The sequence below is a fragment of the Strix aluco genome, chromosome 6 (assembly GCF_031877795.1).
Source record: "Strix aluco isolate bStrAlu1 chromosome 6, bStrAlu1.hap1, whole genome shotgun sequence".
NCBI lineage: Eukaryota > Metazoa > Chordata > Aves > Strigiformes > Strigidae > Strix > Strix aluco.
Genome location: NC_133936.1, coordinates 12,570,833 through 12,587,766, shown reverse-complemented (window position 1 = coordinate 12,587,766; position 16,934 = coordinate 12,570,833). Strand labels below are relative to the sequence as shown.

Below are 16,934 nucleotides of genomic sequence, written 5' to 3'. Positions count from 1 at the left end.
GAGCAGATTGTTCTATATGTATGCTATATTCATGTACATAGTAAGAGTCTTCAGCCCAAGGTGACAAGTGCTATTTTTTGGGTGGGGAACTGAGACCCAGGAAGGGTGTGCCTGGTGTGCCTACAGTTCCGGTCAGGGTCACAGCCTTGAGCTGAACTCAGTCTGAACTCTCAAGGCCCAGGCCAGAGCCTTAACCAAAAAGTCGTCCTTTACAACTGCATTAAAAGGTAATAACTTATTTCAGGAGGATATTTTCACAACGTGACTTTGATTTTCCTGGCCTGGAACACACCAAAATCAATAAGTCTCAAAAGTGGAGCCAGCGTTAAACAAGTACTTATGAAATAAAGAGACCTCTGTTTGCACTGGATTTAAGTTGCAAGCGGGAATGTGGAAAATCTGATTTTTCATACCATGCTTTCAAGATCTTAAGAAATATCTGGATATCTCCCTCCAAAGTACTGCTAGGACATAACAAATACTTTTGCAGAAATTCCAAGTCTCTACTTTACTGCAAATCCTTCTACAACACATAGACTAGTAAAATGGCATGGAGACTAAATTTCATAATACTATAAAAATGGCATTTTAGAGACCTCATTACAGATATCTGCTTCAGAGGTGATTGTTCTGCTACACATTTCATACTTCCCAACAGAAAGCAAAAATTATTGTATTTTCAAGAAGTAAAATTTCAGGTTTTCCAGAAAAAAAAGTAGTAGCTGACCCTAGTACTAATTCCATGAATCATCTATGTACATTAGAAGCCCCACCATAAAATGCCTATTTAATAGACAAATTTAACAAAGGAAAAAACTTGAGAAATGGCTTGACTCACCAGTATGTCATGTTTAACCAATGAAGAACACTGGGCTTCTAGTCATAATCCCCTGCCATAAACACCAATCCAAGACTACGTATTTATTCATCTGATTCTGATGAAAGTTACAATAAATAACACTTGAGTAAACAGTGAAACTTCAATTTGAACAAAAGAAAAATCAATTAAACTAGGGCCACTTTATTCCTGACTGTATGAGGGATACTTTTTCTAGAACAGGCTGCAGGTATTTGGGGGGCAGGGGAACACAAAACTCATTCATTTCCAAATAGGACTTATACTGCAATGTCACATGCATGCATCTGAAAACTCAGTCTGAGAACATAGTTTTCCACATAGCATACCTGACATTCTCCATAAACATATAGAAACACCTTCCCTACATTAATCAAAACAGTTTAAGAGGGCAGCTCCTCTCATGGAAGTCACTAGTCTGGAAATTAGATGTTTAATCTGAACTAGAAGTTTTGTCTCCCTCACAGTCAACAGAGAGAAAGAGGCACCTCCAGAGGGTGTTTTGTTCTAATGTGTGGCAGCCACAGAGCTTCATAGTATGCACTTGTCAGGAACTATGGATTAGAATTAAAATCCTTCCAAGATATCAGTTAAATCATGTATGCACACAGATTTTAAAAAAATGCTTGAAATCTCCTTCCTCATTCATAAGAATCCAGACGACAAAGAGTTTGGATTTCTTCTGGAATGGTGTTCTGTTAGCATTTCTGTATTTCAACATACAAAACCCCAAGAAAATCACCTAGCATTTCTAACAATTGAGTTGCTGAGACCAACACATAAATGGAATAACGATGATTTCCTTAACCATGATGCAAAGCTTTAAACTGAGAAATTCTGCCTTCATTTACATGAGAGTTAATCTTGCAGTGAATCTCTGTATTGACACCCAGTCACTTGGGAGCACAGTGTAAGTCTCCCTTTCCAGTATAAGCAACTCTTTAAAACACAAATTAAATTATCTTTGTACCTTGACTTATCAAAGAACCATATGCAATCATAATATAATTCAAATAAGGAAGAAACTGATTGTATTCCAGAGACGAGATGAAATGGAAGACTTGCTTCTTTTCTAACAAATGTACTTAGCACTCTAACAGATGAAGAATGATAGTCCCTCACAGCTATAGTCACTGCAATGAACATTAATTGTTCTTTCATTAAGGACAAGACTCAAAACTCAGTTCTCTACTCAGCTAAAACTGACATTTATCCCAGCAGACTTTCAATCAATTATACAGCTGTACACTGATGCATACTGAGTCCATATTTGCCAGCACATTTTTTAAATGCGTTTTTCTTTACAGATTAAGAACATACATTTTGCAAATCCCAAATTACCATAAATATCAACTGTGATCTTTTGTCGCTTTTAGTATATGATGTTGATAATTTTGTATCTGCTTACCCTTTCTGAACTGGCCTAAATCCCATTTTAAGGTTTATTTTTAATTTTCTTTTTTTCTGTCCTCTTTCTCAAAGTGCTTCCTTGAATTTCTCTTCTTCACAGATGATCTTCACTTTTCAACATGCACAACTATCTACTCAATCTACAGTTTTTCTTTCCACATATTCTTCTCCTCTACTAAGCTACACCTTTCCATAGCCTATAAATGCCGAAATCTGCAATGTCTCTCCAGCTGTGAAACTCCTAACTAACAAATCAGTCTGCCAATACAAGCTTGCAATAAAATTTTTAGACCACCAGTAATGACAATAATGTGCCAGGGGTAATACAGATGCTGTGAGAATCTTCTCCAGTCTGGAGACACTGTAATGCATTTGATTCCGTAAGAAACCAGTAACAAAACCTATCCTTCCACACACATCTGTATCAACTTTGCAGAGAATTCACAAAACCAAAACAACATCAAAGTATATACCCCCTAAATTTTGTTTTAAAAATAATATTGTATGAGTGGTAAAATTGAAAACAAACCAAAAAACCCAACAACCAACATCCAGAATCCAATTCAAATTTGATATTCACCCATGCAGATGGAATTCCATTTTCATCAATACTGTTATAATGGCTGCAACAAGCAAGAGAGAAAACGATATGCCCTGCAGATGCTCACAGGACTATTCTGTAGGGACAAAATGCTCAAGTATCTGTCCTTAGGTATAATGCACTGCTTATGCAGGGTGACTTTAAGGAACTTGTTAGGCATGACACCTGCTTACACACAGAAACCTCCACACTGGGTATGTCACAAGACCAAATTCACCAAGTACTTGAAGCAGAGCCACTGGTACGCGCCTGGAAAATACACTGTATTCAACATACGCTCATCCTCCAAGCATCACGGGGCTCAGGTATGTCTGGACTGCACTGGACGAAAAGTCCTTTGGCAAGGAAAGCCTCTGATGAAAAGACCGAGCCAAAGCCCAACACCAGCTTTCCACTGATTTCCCTGGCTATTTGATCAAGCTCTACACAAAATTAAATGGAAAAAAAAAAAAAAAGAAAAAAAAAGGGGGGGGGAGTAGAAAGAAAGAAAAAATCCTGAACAACTAAGCCACTTGCTGGTCAGGTTCTATTTCTACTGCATTTTGGTAAGATGCCAAAAACTGTCAACAAGTTGATGCCTTATATAGTGAGACTATAAAGCTCAAATAAAGTAATAGCTAGTCTTTTCCATAAGCACATCTTCCACAGATTTATGTTTTTCTAAATAAAGTGTCTAAATGGGATTGAATTTACAAATGAATATTAGCTCAAATCAGCACAAGCAGTTTTCTAGCAACATAAGCCTCTAATCATCCACATTTAGCAGCCTGACTTTAATTAGTTATGTATGCTGAAGATGCTTCTAGTAAACAAGAAGTATTTTTTTGCAGCTTAGAGGATGTTTAACAATTATGTTACCAAACAAATAAATAATTCCATGTCATGTAGTCTGGGGTTACTATGGAACTACTATGTTCAAATATTTTAAAGAAATAATGTTCCACAGAACAAATCTTGTTCAAGCTTGAAATCTGATAGACAGGAAGAAATCAGGCACTTAAAAGCTATGGAATGTACCTGACTTTTTTTTCTTTTATTTAAGCAACTTTCTAGAATGAGCCTAGCCTTAAAATCTTTTTCTTAGGTATTTCAATGTTGCTGCTGAGTAAGATTTCAAGGATGCTACATGAACTCATAACATTTAATTTCACATGCTGTGCGCACCTAGACTATGGTCTTTAAACAAAACCAACTGTAACTGAAGTTGCAATACAAACATTGTGGTATTAAACATAAAAGAAAACCACCATGCAAATGTTGGCTTATAGGGTAGTGATGTGGTTAGACAGCATTTCTAATCTGGATTTTTTTTTTTATTCTTAATCCTTTCTAAAAAGCACATAAATCCTTACAAATTCTCACAGTGTGCTCTCTAATCTTTCTAATACCAAAGCAGACTAATGTGTTTCAAGCATTTTCTACTGGGAACAAATCTCTGTCACTCAATACTCTGTTCACAAAAATAAATCCAAAAAAGCAAACACTAAGAAATCCACATCAGTATTTAGTCCTTCACTTATTTTGTGTAAGTAAATACTTACCATCAGCTTCCTACATAACCATTTAATTATACTAATTTCCTTTTACCAAGTCCTTCCTCCGCGGCAGAAGAAAAATGAGGTGCAAAGAGGGCATGTGTGTGCGTATGAGAGAGCAAGCTCGTGCAAGTGAGAGGAAACCACAGCTGCCGGCTGAAAAACCTTTATTTGATTTACTGATATTTCAACTCTACACCTGAGCGGCACATTTTTATTTGGTTCAGCTATTCTCACATTTTAGCTAGACTTCCTTCAATAACCTCTGAACAATCTCTGAAATTTGGATAGAATATTTTGAGCTTTTAAAAACTAGGAGTAAAAGGACAGACAGCCCAGGGATTGGAGCATTTTTCTGCTGTTTGGGAGTCCTGGTTGAATTCCCTGCTCCATAATGGGCTGACTGCATGACCTCAGGCAAGTCACTAAGCCTCTCTTTTGCCGTGGCTCCCCATTTGTAAAGTTGGGATTATTGTACTTCCTTACCACAAAGAAGTGCTGTGAGGATAGCTATATTAGCGGGTGGGAATCAGGCTACAGTAATAGGACCACATAAATAGCATAAATAGCAAAAGACCCAAAATTACCATAAACGTACAGGAAGCTGGATCTCATTATAGCTTGCTTTTTTTATAGATCAATTGGGGGGGGTGTTTTCAAAAAGCACACTTTTTAAAACACTAGGTAAAATTTATTCCTGTTCACAGATCGCTGAATTCAACAGAGTTTTGCTAGGGACTAAATATTATCCATTATGCTTCAAAACCTGCAGTATTTCAAAGAGTTTCTTTCATTTCTAAACCTGCTTGACAACTTCCCCTTTCCACACACCTTATTTCCTTTCCTACAGCTTCTTTCTTTACCACAAGGACTAACGCAGTTACCATATTTCTATACAAATCTGTAACTGAACACGTTCTCCACAGAACTACAGAAATTAATTTTTGCAGCCATATGACTTGTGACTATCTTTTCAGTCTTGCCCTACAAGACCACACAAGGAAGTACCCTGCCTCCTGTCAGCTACTTGTACCCAAGAAACAGCATGTAGGGAGAACAATAAATCATAAAGAATCAGCAAAGGTGATGAAGTCATGTGTAGATTTAGCAGATGGGAAGAGGTTGGAAGCCAGAACAGGAAGCGAGGGACTTGTAATCCCACCAATGATAGCTACACCAGGGCAACTCCTCCTTCAGACCCAGTAATTACAACAGGAATTGTCCTCTGGTAAAGAAACAGCAACAAGATTATGCTGTTGCAAGCATGACTAATTTGAACTGGCCATGCTATTAATACAAGAGGAATAGATCTTTTTTTAAGGGAACAATAGGATACTGTCCACAAAAATCAGGCTTTTGTGATGTTCAGATCTTGTTGTGCCTGTGCTCTATTTGTAGGTTTTGCTAAGTATTGTGGTTACAGAGCCTCAGAATGTGTTCTGACACTATGGGAGCAAGTGAGATTTTGTATCAGTCCTAACTCAACTGGTGTTTCTTCCTCTGCTCCCTCATCCATAAATGGTTATCATCATCTCACTTGTTCTCTACAGACCTAGTTCCTAGAAAAGCCCTTTTGTCGTACAAATTTTCAAGGCATTTTCAACCCAGACCCCTAAATGTCCTATCCTTGTCCCAGTAAAATTTGATAGCAACTATTCGACATGGCAGTTGGAACAGGATCAGATGCTAAATCTCCACACACAACTCCATGATCCAAAAATTTTGCAAGCTTAAATTTTGGCAACACCATGCGTGTAAAATCCCTGGGTATGTTCCCACAACATGTATTTGCATAACTGCGTAACAAACGGGAATTACAGATCAACTTGAAATTTGCGCTAAAGCTTAGGCTCACTAAAGTGACAGCAAAAAAATTCCAAACTAAATTACAATTTCATTTGGGACCATCATGTTAAAGATTTTCCCAGAATTAAGCAAGTTCTTCAAATCCCATCATTTCCGTACCTTGGATTTCACACTCAGCAAGTCAGTCATGAGGCTTTGCATTAGCAAGATTCTTGCTTGTACACAGAAAAAGGAAAGAGCAGGTTCAAAAGGTTCCATGTGCTCATTTTAACAAAATACTATTGCAGCCCCTATGTTTTATTCTGATACAATAACATTCTCCAGGCTGCTTTAAAGACTGAAATACTGTCAAGCTCCAACGGAGATGTACGCATGCGAGACTGTGACAGTTTGAGCTATGAAACACAGGAGGAGCTTTCTGAACTGAAGCTAGGTAGCACTAGGCAATATCTTGTAGGAGCTCAAGCTATACTGTTTGAGATAAGAGAAGAACAAAAGTGTTTTGTGGCAGATTTTCTTTAGTCTACTGTATGTCCTGGGTATCCTTGCAAGAAAAAGGACAGCTATGTACTCTTTCAGGGCTTCTGCGATGCTCAGTTCATTAGCTTTTGTTGAATATGTAAATCATAACAGTGGCTACTGTAGAAGTGTCCATAAGTAAAAGTGGCTAACCTGGTGTGACTGAGAACAAACTTCATAATTAATATTCAGCTGAAAAGTCTTTAAGAGAGACAAAAATACGTCATATGGCTTCTGTGACACAGAACTGCATTATTTTTAGCAGGTCAGAGAAAGATGTAAGAAGAGAATCTATTTGTCTGATCAATAAATTTCGTTCTTTTATTATATTTGCATAACTAATGCAGCATGGGCTTTAACCTGAAATGGTTTCCATGGTACAATCACATAGCTGGGTGAGGAATTTCATCCTGACGTTACATAATAGAATAACTCAAGATGATGTTAAGTGACCTACATTTATTTTAAAATAGGTTTATTAGAGCACAAAAAGGATGGCAAAACCCTTTGTTTATGTAAATCATATAAGAAAAAAAAAATTCCCACATGTTCTTATCAAGGAAAATCATGCGCTCCCTAGCCCTCTGTGCTGCCTAGCAAAGAAATCACTAGCAAGACTGTGACTTTCTCGCAGTTACAAACAGTTGTAAACATCCTCTAATTTTCCTCAATTTAAGAGTGCTGTTTAGGATACTAAAGATACCAGGCCCACTGAATTTGTACAGATATCTAACTTCACCTACTGTCAGGAGTCATGTTGATGCAACAGAACACATCTAACATGAATCCTGATATGTGCCCTTGCAGAACTGCATGTTAATGGTTTATTGATATATTAAAGTAGCTGCAAAGAGCATTTCAGGTACAAGGAAGGATGTGGAAAAACATATAAAAGAGGGAAATGGATGTATACCTTTGATTATAGTCAAGATGAGTGTATGTTAACAGATATGCTACATTATTCAATTATTCCATAACCACTGAGCATTAAACTTTAAGAAAAAACATGCCCATTACAAAGCAGCTGAACATGTGTCTTAAAAGAATGCAATGACATTTTAAGACTCAAAACCTTGCATGATTAATTTGAAACATCAGATTAAGAAGCAGTAAATCAGGAGAGACCACAAGAAACACAGCCTCTTTGCAGCTGTTATCTTAGACGAAATACAAGTAACTAAATGTGACATGTGTTAGACAGGTTCAGTACAGCATCCATACCTAAGAATTATTGTATAGCAGCAAATTGAAGCCAGAGGGAAACCCAGATGGCAAATGGGATGCAAGTTGGGCTTGTTCTTGCTGATTCCGAAGGGGCTTCCTATAAAAGCATGTTGGGGGGAGTAATTAAATCTGACTTCACAACCTGCTACAATTCTAGTTTACAAGCAACATTTAAAACAAAAAATAAAAAATAAAAAAAAAATTTTAAAAGGCAAGACTTACAAAAAGGTTTTCAGTGTACTAAGCAGCAGGTCACTGGCAATAACATTCTACTGGTTTTCCTTTAAATGATCATTTCTAGTACTCAATATATACCAAAATCCAAACACCTTGGTCTTGGGAAGGTTTGGACTAAAAATCCTAATCTGAATTTCATCATTGACAGCTGGTGTAATAAAGAAACAAACTTCTAATAATACCTTTTATATTCCTTAAAGAAGGGTTTTCAGGATAGGCAGAGCATGCACTTATTATCTGAAGAAAGATCATACCAGTCCTCATCTTACCAATAAACCTTTGTACTTAATTTCACCTTTTATCTTATGCTTTACAAGTATAGCAAATAACTGGTAGAAGTTGGTGTTTATGATAGAAACACGCATCTGTCAAAGATCATCCAAAATTCAGGGAGACATCTGGGTGTGGGTATGACTGAACAGCAGGAGCTAGACTACTAACCTATTTTTGCAGGAAGGAAAACAATTTTGCCAGTGCCAGGCTGCCTTTCAGGATATACACTGATGCAAGTAGCAGAGAAACCTGTAGGCAGACATTTGTTTCAGATCATCTTCACACAGCAGATGAGAATTTCCAACCTGTTTCCTCTCTTCAACTCACATCCATGTGGCATCAGTGACTGAACACAGAATACCTGAGGATCAGCTGGGAATCCCAGCTGACCATGTGTTTAAGAGGACTTGAGTGAAAAATTTGGAATAGAGACTCTTGAAACCTTCTTGAAATCAGTGCCATTGCCACCCATACAGAGGTGAAGCATGTCAGTGTAAGTTGATAATAGCATGAAGTTTCAAGTACACAAGCATAAATTTGCAGCTACAGCTCTGGCTTCAAACCTTAATACTTGGCGCAGTACTTAGCACTTAAACAATACCTTTCATCCAAGCCCCTTAAAAGTCATTTATATGTATTAACTCTCCCAGTGCTTCAGTGATTTAGTATAAGACTATAGAGCTGGGAGACAATAAAAAAAGTAAAATCAAGATGTCGAAGATCCAAGTACTGAAAAAAATGAATCTTTCAAAAAGAAAGAAAAATCTTATTTCCTATTTATTTTGTAAGGTAGTTCCTTTTATCTGAGTGCAGGTTTCAGGAAGGCTTCTAGCAGAGCTAACAAGTTTAATTCTGGAGAAAGTTAGCATGGGGCAAGTCTTGAAAGGTCTGCCTACCATTTGATTTAAATACAAAGTTTCATAGAAAAAGTCATATTTTTTGTGATATCTTAGTGGTGGTAGAACATTATGTTAAATCAGCAGTTTACAGTGAAGTTGTCTGTCGGTTGGTTTTTTTTTAGGTTACACATTTCAAAGAGTAACCACAACATTAACTTTCCTTGATGCTGATGCTACAGGTGGGCCAATTGCTATTGCCCATTTCAAGCCAGTAGGGCCATAAAATTGCATGAAAGGTTGGTCATGGGAGATTTGTGGTTCAGAAAACACATAATTTTTAGCCTCTAAATTTTGCTTTCTGCTTTAGTTTCAAATATAGCCAGAACTCAGAAAACAAAGAGAGACCCAAGTCTGCCAAGTTCTATGCCATTAGGGAAAATGAACACATGCACTCTCCTGGCTGAGGTGTGTGAACCCTGGAGTAACATTGGAAAGAAACCTGTTGACTTCAGCCAGAGATAGACTGGGCCATGGATAAACATCACTAAGTTTCAAATTATACTGCAAATACTTAATACTAAAGGAATTAGGTTCTTCATTTGACAGAGCCACTGGTTCTTCATGCTGAGATACTCTGCACAAGGCCAAATTCTGTGCTGCCTGCCATTCCATGAAGCCCCATTAACTGTCAACAGAAAACCTAGCCCATAAGTTGTCCTGCAAGTTTATTTTTTCTGGAAACAGCAGTTTTGTTCACGTATGCGAGCCAGCCTACTCCAACAATCATTGGTTATACATCAATCCTTAACAATGTATTTGGCACTGTAAAGAAAACAGAAACCACCTTGCTGAAAAAGTTATAACCTAGATGTGAGATGCGGTTATACCTTTTTTTTGTTAATTATCAGAGTCGGGTTTATTTCACTAGAACTAGATAGCATTCAAAACTTATTGCTGCAAGATGCTCCAGACAGTCAAGACAGTTACAACATTGACAAGAACATCTACAATTAGATTGCAGCAGAAATTTTTCTATAGGGTTAACAGCTCTCAAAACTTCAGGATAAAGCAATGTCTACTAAAGAGAATAAGCTTATGGCTGGTCCACAACAGCCTCAGCCCCACATTACCTGCCAGAGGACAGATTCCTGTGACCTTCTTCCTGTCTTTATTCATAGAAAGAAAGAAGTGAATGCTTTAAGAGTGCCATCCAGGAGAGCTGTACCAGAGGTCATCAAGAAGTTCAGGCAGTCTTCAGATGATGAAATGAACCCCTACATGCATCCTTTAGCTGGAGACTTCTTTTCTATGCTACCTCTACTGCCCAGGTTTTAGCAATGATGTAACCAAACAAGACCAACTCCTAACATTGAAGCCATCCGTCTGCTCTTCTTACAGCTAGGAAGGTTCCACATGGAGACTTTGGAAACAAGCAAACAACAAGTGGCAGCATTTTTATAAATTCTTAAATGGAATAATTCCCCAAATGGGCCCCAGTAGGTGGAGAAGTTAAGGTGGTAATTATATTCAAACACTTAACAGCTTGCTGCAAAGAAAATGAAGACAAATTTATTCTCAATGTATATGGGAAGTGAAGTCATAAGTTTTTAATTGTACCATGGACAATTTAGACATTAGGGAAAAAGTTTAATAAATAAGAATTGAAGCAGTCCTGGAAGAGATTGCTCAAGGAGTCTGTGGAGTCTTCAGTGCTGGAAGCCATACAAATGTCTGTCAGGAATGACATGTACAGTTGATTTAGCCTTGGACATGGGAAAAACTGGATGGCCTTCTGAAGTCCCTTCCAATCCCATGACTCTATGATTCATCTGACAATTGATGTTAAATTTGGACTACAGTATAGGACTTTCACATGCTGGATACGGGCCAGCAAGACAACTATTATTCTGCAGAGAACACTATAAATCTGAAAAGAAACAACTGTTATAAGGTAAAAAAAAAAAATCAGCCTGTGAAAACGACAACAATATCAAAATATAAATCATTAACATTGCAGAGCTTAGCGAGAAGGAGGGAGACAAAAGGAATCTGGTTTCATCTTACTTAAGCACCAGTTTTCAAATTTCAGCCATATGTCCATTTCTGATAACAAGTGAACACAGCTTTCATTTGAGACTGCAGAGAATGGGACATGCAGGCAAAGAAATCAATGCCTTTAAAGACATTTTAAATTTCAAACATAAAGAAACTGCCCTGTTACATTCAAACACCTTACTGCATAAAAAAAGTTCTTTTACGTAATTTTTACTGAGTTAGTAAATTAAAAATTTGCAGTACGTTACTTAGCTGAACAAATGTGATGTGACCTATGTTCTACAAAACCACACAATGCACATTCTCAAAGATATCACTTTAAAAATGTATGTAAAACAAGATTCAAATGTGAAACAGTGGAGGTTTCAGCCCCACATTTCAGTGGGGCTGGTGTGAACAGAGGAATGGTTGGACTCAGTCCGAGATCCAAGTCTGTCCTGACTGCCCTGCTTCCAGCTAGGAGACAAGCCCAGGGAAGGGCTTGTTTTCCTTCTCCATGGGAATTTGTTAGAAAGGCTCTTCTCATGAAATCTGTGTCCCATCCACTCCTCAGGCCCTCTTTACTCAGTGTTATCTGTTCAACGAACATATCAACATTCACTCTATCAGCAGGTAAAAAAGTGGTAGGAATAATAAAGTCTTTCCATCATGTCCACAAAGTAAATGTTTTCCTATTCTCTTGTAAAAGGCCAAAATTAAGCAAGACATAGCACTGTGATGGTCTTGTGAAGATGTTCTATAGAGGCTTGATCCTGTCAGTCACATCAACTTGTCTATCACATTGGGAGTAACTGGCCTAGCTCTCCTCATGGACAATGAAAGATGGGAGGTGAATACCATTTCATGTCACTGCCAGGCAGAGATGATCCCTAGCAAGAGGAGAACAGAGAAAAAAAGGAAGAATTGAAATTAAAACCAAAAAAGAGAATAAGAAGGAAAAAGAAATCAGCAGGAGATTAAAAAGACAACTCTGAGAATGCAGAAAGGCAGAAGCGGGGAAGAGTACAGTCACACAGGCAGAGACAATATAACAAAGAAGATACGATGAAAGCTGTCAAAGGCCAACCAATATTCAGCTGTACTGGCAGTATGGCTGAGAATCATGATGGTTCTGTTGTTGAATTCTAGACATTTTGTTTTATTCCCTGCCCGCCCCAGCCCCTCCATGAGAACAGACAAATAATCCAAGAATGACTGAGGTTCACACAAACCTCTTTTGACTGACTTTCACCCACAAAGTTGGTTGTTGAAAAGTCATTCCCCCCATGGCCACCTCCCCATTTTTTAAGCTTTGTTGTTTGCAAAGTGTTTTATATTTCTCTGCACCCAAGTGCCTCACTCAATCTGTCTAGTCACCAGTCTAGGGCAATTCTCCTTCATACGAGATCCCAACCACCGCTCTGGATGCCAATACTGAAAGCGAGCAGGTCAGAAAGATGCCGATCATCCAAGTGTTTACACAGATGTGAATAAAAATGTGCAACGTTGATATTAGAAACAGAGAAATGCATTCTTCACTTTAAGATAAAGCATTAAAGAAGATTTAAAAAAAACACATGTGAAAAAAGCTAGTTCTTCAAATGCCACTGACACTTCACATCTCATTACCTCTTTTGTCTATCTCTTGCATATACAAAAATTGTTCTTGTTTTCTTCATTCTCTTTTCAGTCCCTCTTACATGCAGTTCCTACCGGAGATTTCTTCTTTAATGATTAAGAGAATCATCCCTCTCCTCCCTTTAAATTAGCTCCCACCACCACACTGAGATACTTACACTTAACAGACTAGCATATTGAAGCCTTAACTGAGAGTAAAATCTGATCTCTCTGTCAAATTTATTCTGACAACCAATTTCAGCCATGGAGGACAGTGGGCAGAACCCAGCCAGTTTCTGTGGCTTGTTCCCAGTCACACATTTTATTCCACGAGTAGCGTATCTGAGGTGAACAACAGACAAAATAATGTTGTCTCACTTCAATTATTTTTGAAGTCAGTAGAAAGACTGCCAGTGCCTTTAATGAGTCCTGAATAGGGAACCAGGTCCAAGGCAAGCCCTTCGCTTACAAGCGCTTGCCAGGAGACTTCTGTGCGCTCAATACAGAGCTCTGCAGACTCTGAAAACCAGTTTAGAACTGGGTGCACTTTTAAACTCTGCAGAGAAGCTCTAAACCAGATGTGCCTTGGGGTATCATTTATCAATTAAAAAAGTAACAGTATGCCTCAGTTCTAGGAGGTGTCCATGAGCAAAATGTTCTTAATTAACTTGGAAATAACAAAATAAACGGGAAAACTGATCTTTGATTAATATCAATGAGATTAACAAGTTCAAAGAATTTTGTAAAGCTTGGGGAGGGGGTTTGAGAAAATACCAATAAAATTCATACCGTTTTCCTCTTAAGCAGAGTCTTATTTCCTATACCAGGAACAACCAGAAAGTTATCCTGTGGAACTGTCACAGAAAGTGTCAAATCGGAGTTCTGCAAATCACAAAAATCCCCTTTTAGGAAAAAAATCTCCATGCCACGAATCTACAAACCAGCTCTGAGGGGGTATGAGAGAAGGATCGAAAACTGCTTTTCCCAGTGGACCCACAGATATAGCATAGACACAGTTGTAGCAAAGGGCAGGTTTGGAGATTATTAAAACAGTGTTTTTCCAATAAAAGACAATTATAAGGATAATCTATATCCAGAACCAGTAACTAGGGATTAGAAATCATTGCACTGAAAACTGCAAATGCACACAAACAGAAAGTTCATCGGTCTTGCTGAGGAAATTCCTGGAATATTTGCACCTCGTGATATATATCCAAGTCTGCTGATCATGGAATGCTTAGGCTTCAATTTTAAAAGATGCCTCCAAAATCACATGCAAAATAATTGATCGTTGAAAAAATTTTGTGAGCACAAACACTCATGAAGGGAAACCAAGCACCTAAGTATACAACTATTTCAAGAAAAACAAAACAAAACAAACCTGATTTTTTTAACATTAGGTATAGTTTCTCAGGAATCTAGCTGTGAAGGCAGAGGGATAAAGATAAGGCAATTAATAAAAATAAGACCATATGAATATATAGACTAGATACGTGTATCACTAAACAACTCCAAATCAATGTAGCAATATTTTGACAAGTATCAGCAAATCCTAAATCCTCAGTAACTACCTCTAGGATCCATAGGACAGGAAGCTAAGATGGCAGTAAAAGCACAAAGACCTTTTTGCAAAGCAAGTTAGAGGTCCGTAGTGGAGTTCCTACTGTGCCACAGCATAAGAGTTCATATCACCCAGCCCCAGCAGTGCACTGCCACACAGGCTCAGACAAACAGCACGAGGATGTCACACGTTACAGGTTACAACACAGGAAGACCTCCCCTAGGCCTCAAATACCATTCCTACTTTTCCTGTAACTGCAGTCACTTCACCACTGTTTCCAATGGCCATGCATCCCTTCCCTGTCAACATGTCTCCTCCACAGTCCTCAGCTAAAAGAAGTGCTTGCGAAATATTTACTTGTTAATCGAATCACGCATGCCCCTTGGTGCTGCTGCTTAGCCAATTTTTCACAGTATCACACTGCTGGCTACTACAATGAAGCCAATGTGTTAGCATTTAGACTTTGTTTTTGTTTTTGCATCAGCTAGATCTCTCCCGTGCATCTTTGCCATGGCAGCTTCAAACCTGAGCTCTGAATGATGTTAGTGAAGACATACAGTGAGTCGCTATAAGAAGCGGAATCCAGTTCTATTGTTGTCCTTTGGCTCTGTGAAACGCTGTCTTTCCTCAGTTCTTAAACAGCAGAACGCAAAGTGATTTAAGTTCCAAGTTCCCATGTTTATCACCATCTTTTTCCCCTGCATTTCTTCATGGCAGTATTCAATCTATCACTCTCTTGAAAGGCTCATCTCCTGCTTCTTGATGTTTTGGTTTGATTTGTTTGTGGTTTTTTTGACGGTGAGAGTGTTTATTTTCAGATTGGAGGGTTTTTTTGAGCAATACCTTCTTGGTTCCTCACATCACTCCTGAGATAATCTACTGCTTCTTCATGCCTCCTCTGTCCTCCCACAGCAATGACACAATGTTCCACTGACATCACTCAGATGCATTTTAGCTGTATGGGAGTACAGTGATGTATTCTACGAACACTATTACTATGACTGAAACAATAAATGCATGGGATATGATGCACCAGACTACTTAAAATAAAAGGTAAAAAACAGAGGCTAGTTTCTGTAAAGGAGAGGAATGTCTTAAGGTAAGCAGCTAAGTTTTAAGGTGGTGTAAATCAGTCTGTTTTCATAGGGTCACAGAAGTGACCCAGTTTACACTGGCTAGGGATCTGGTAGCACATCTTTCTGTAAAAGTTTTGGCAGCTCAGTGTAAACCCATTAGCCATGAACTACAGTACTACAGTTCTGTAAGATTTGTAATCACAGTGACCCTACATTATTTATTCTATTTCTTATCTGACAGGAAAAAACAGCCTCCAGGAATCTGCCTGGTGAGGTACAAGACAATAGATGATTTCTGCCTCTGAGGCAACATCCTCATATTTGGAATGACTAGGTTATCTGAAACCAGAGGTAGAGTAGCTAGCAAGAGTTTTCTTCTATTAAATACCACGGTCCTGTTTTCAAATAGTGGAGATATTTCAAAGCATCTTTTTCACTGCTTTAATAGGTAACCTTTAAACAGAGTAATCCAGGCAAAGTCCACACAAGATCTAGTAATTTGAAGAGACAGGGAGCCCAAATTTCTAGATTCTGTTTCTGATCTTGATTCCCTCTCAGTTTGTGATCTTTTCCTGCCTCCATTCTATCAACACATCTCCTAGTTGGTACAAGAATGCTATTCATCTCAGAGACGGTTGAGAGTTGGGTTTTTTTAAAAGTACTTTTGACAACTCTGGATCAAATCTCTGCTGAAAGAAATCAGTTGGACCTGAGTCTCTGTTTTTTAATCATGTTTACTACTTGCACAGTAAGTGTCATTCATGTCAGATTTGTATGACCAGGAATAACAGCCAAATAATTTCTACATAAGAAGCCCTTAGCAAGCAGCTGTCTAGGCATTAAGAAATACAGATTGGCTATAAAATAGACTACAGAAATTATGCAACTTGTCATGAGGTGCCTATTGCAGCTTTATGCCTTGTCATTAAAGCAAACGCTACAATCCACTGTGAAGCTTTAAGGTGTGTAGTCAGATACAGTTTTGTTTCGAGGACATTTCAGTCAGAGTGATCAGAGGCAGCATTGTTGCTTATGTGTGGTTCTACAGCATACATCTGAACGAGTGACCCAACAAGTAACAAAGAAAACAGCTTTTCTAGGATCCTAGAAGATGACATTACACAGTATGTTCAGCAAAGCATCAGTATTTCCAACAGAGTCATGAATACAAAGAGAAAAACAATTCCCTTCTTGAGGAGTCAGAAAAAGAAATAAGAAGAAGAAATAAAAGCAAGGGCAATTCCTACAGTCAGGACAGATACCAAAAAGACTTGCTACTGCCCTGTTTCCTATTTTTAAGTTTCTGATGGGGGAAACCAGCAAGAACAAATAACAAGATGCAGCAG

The 16,934-nt window shown here is 38.2% G+C and overlaps 1 protein-coding gene across 5 annotated transcripts in view; it reads right to left on the bottom strand.

Moving 5' to 3' along the window:
- Positions 1 to 16,934, bottom strand: part of MYLK (myosin light chain kinase) — a 218,425-nt gene that overhangs the window by 155,158 nt on the left and 46,333 nt on the right. The gene's annotated exons all lie outside the window — the stretch shown is intronic.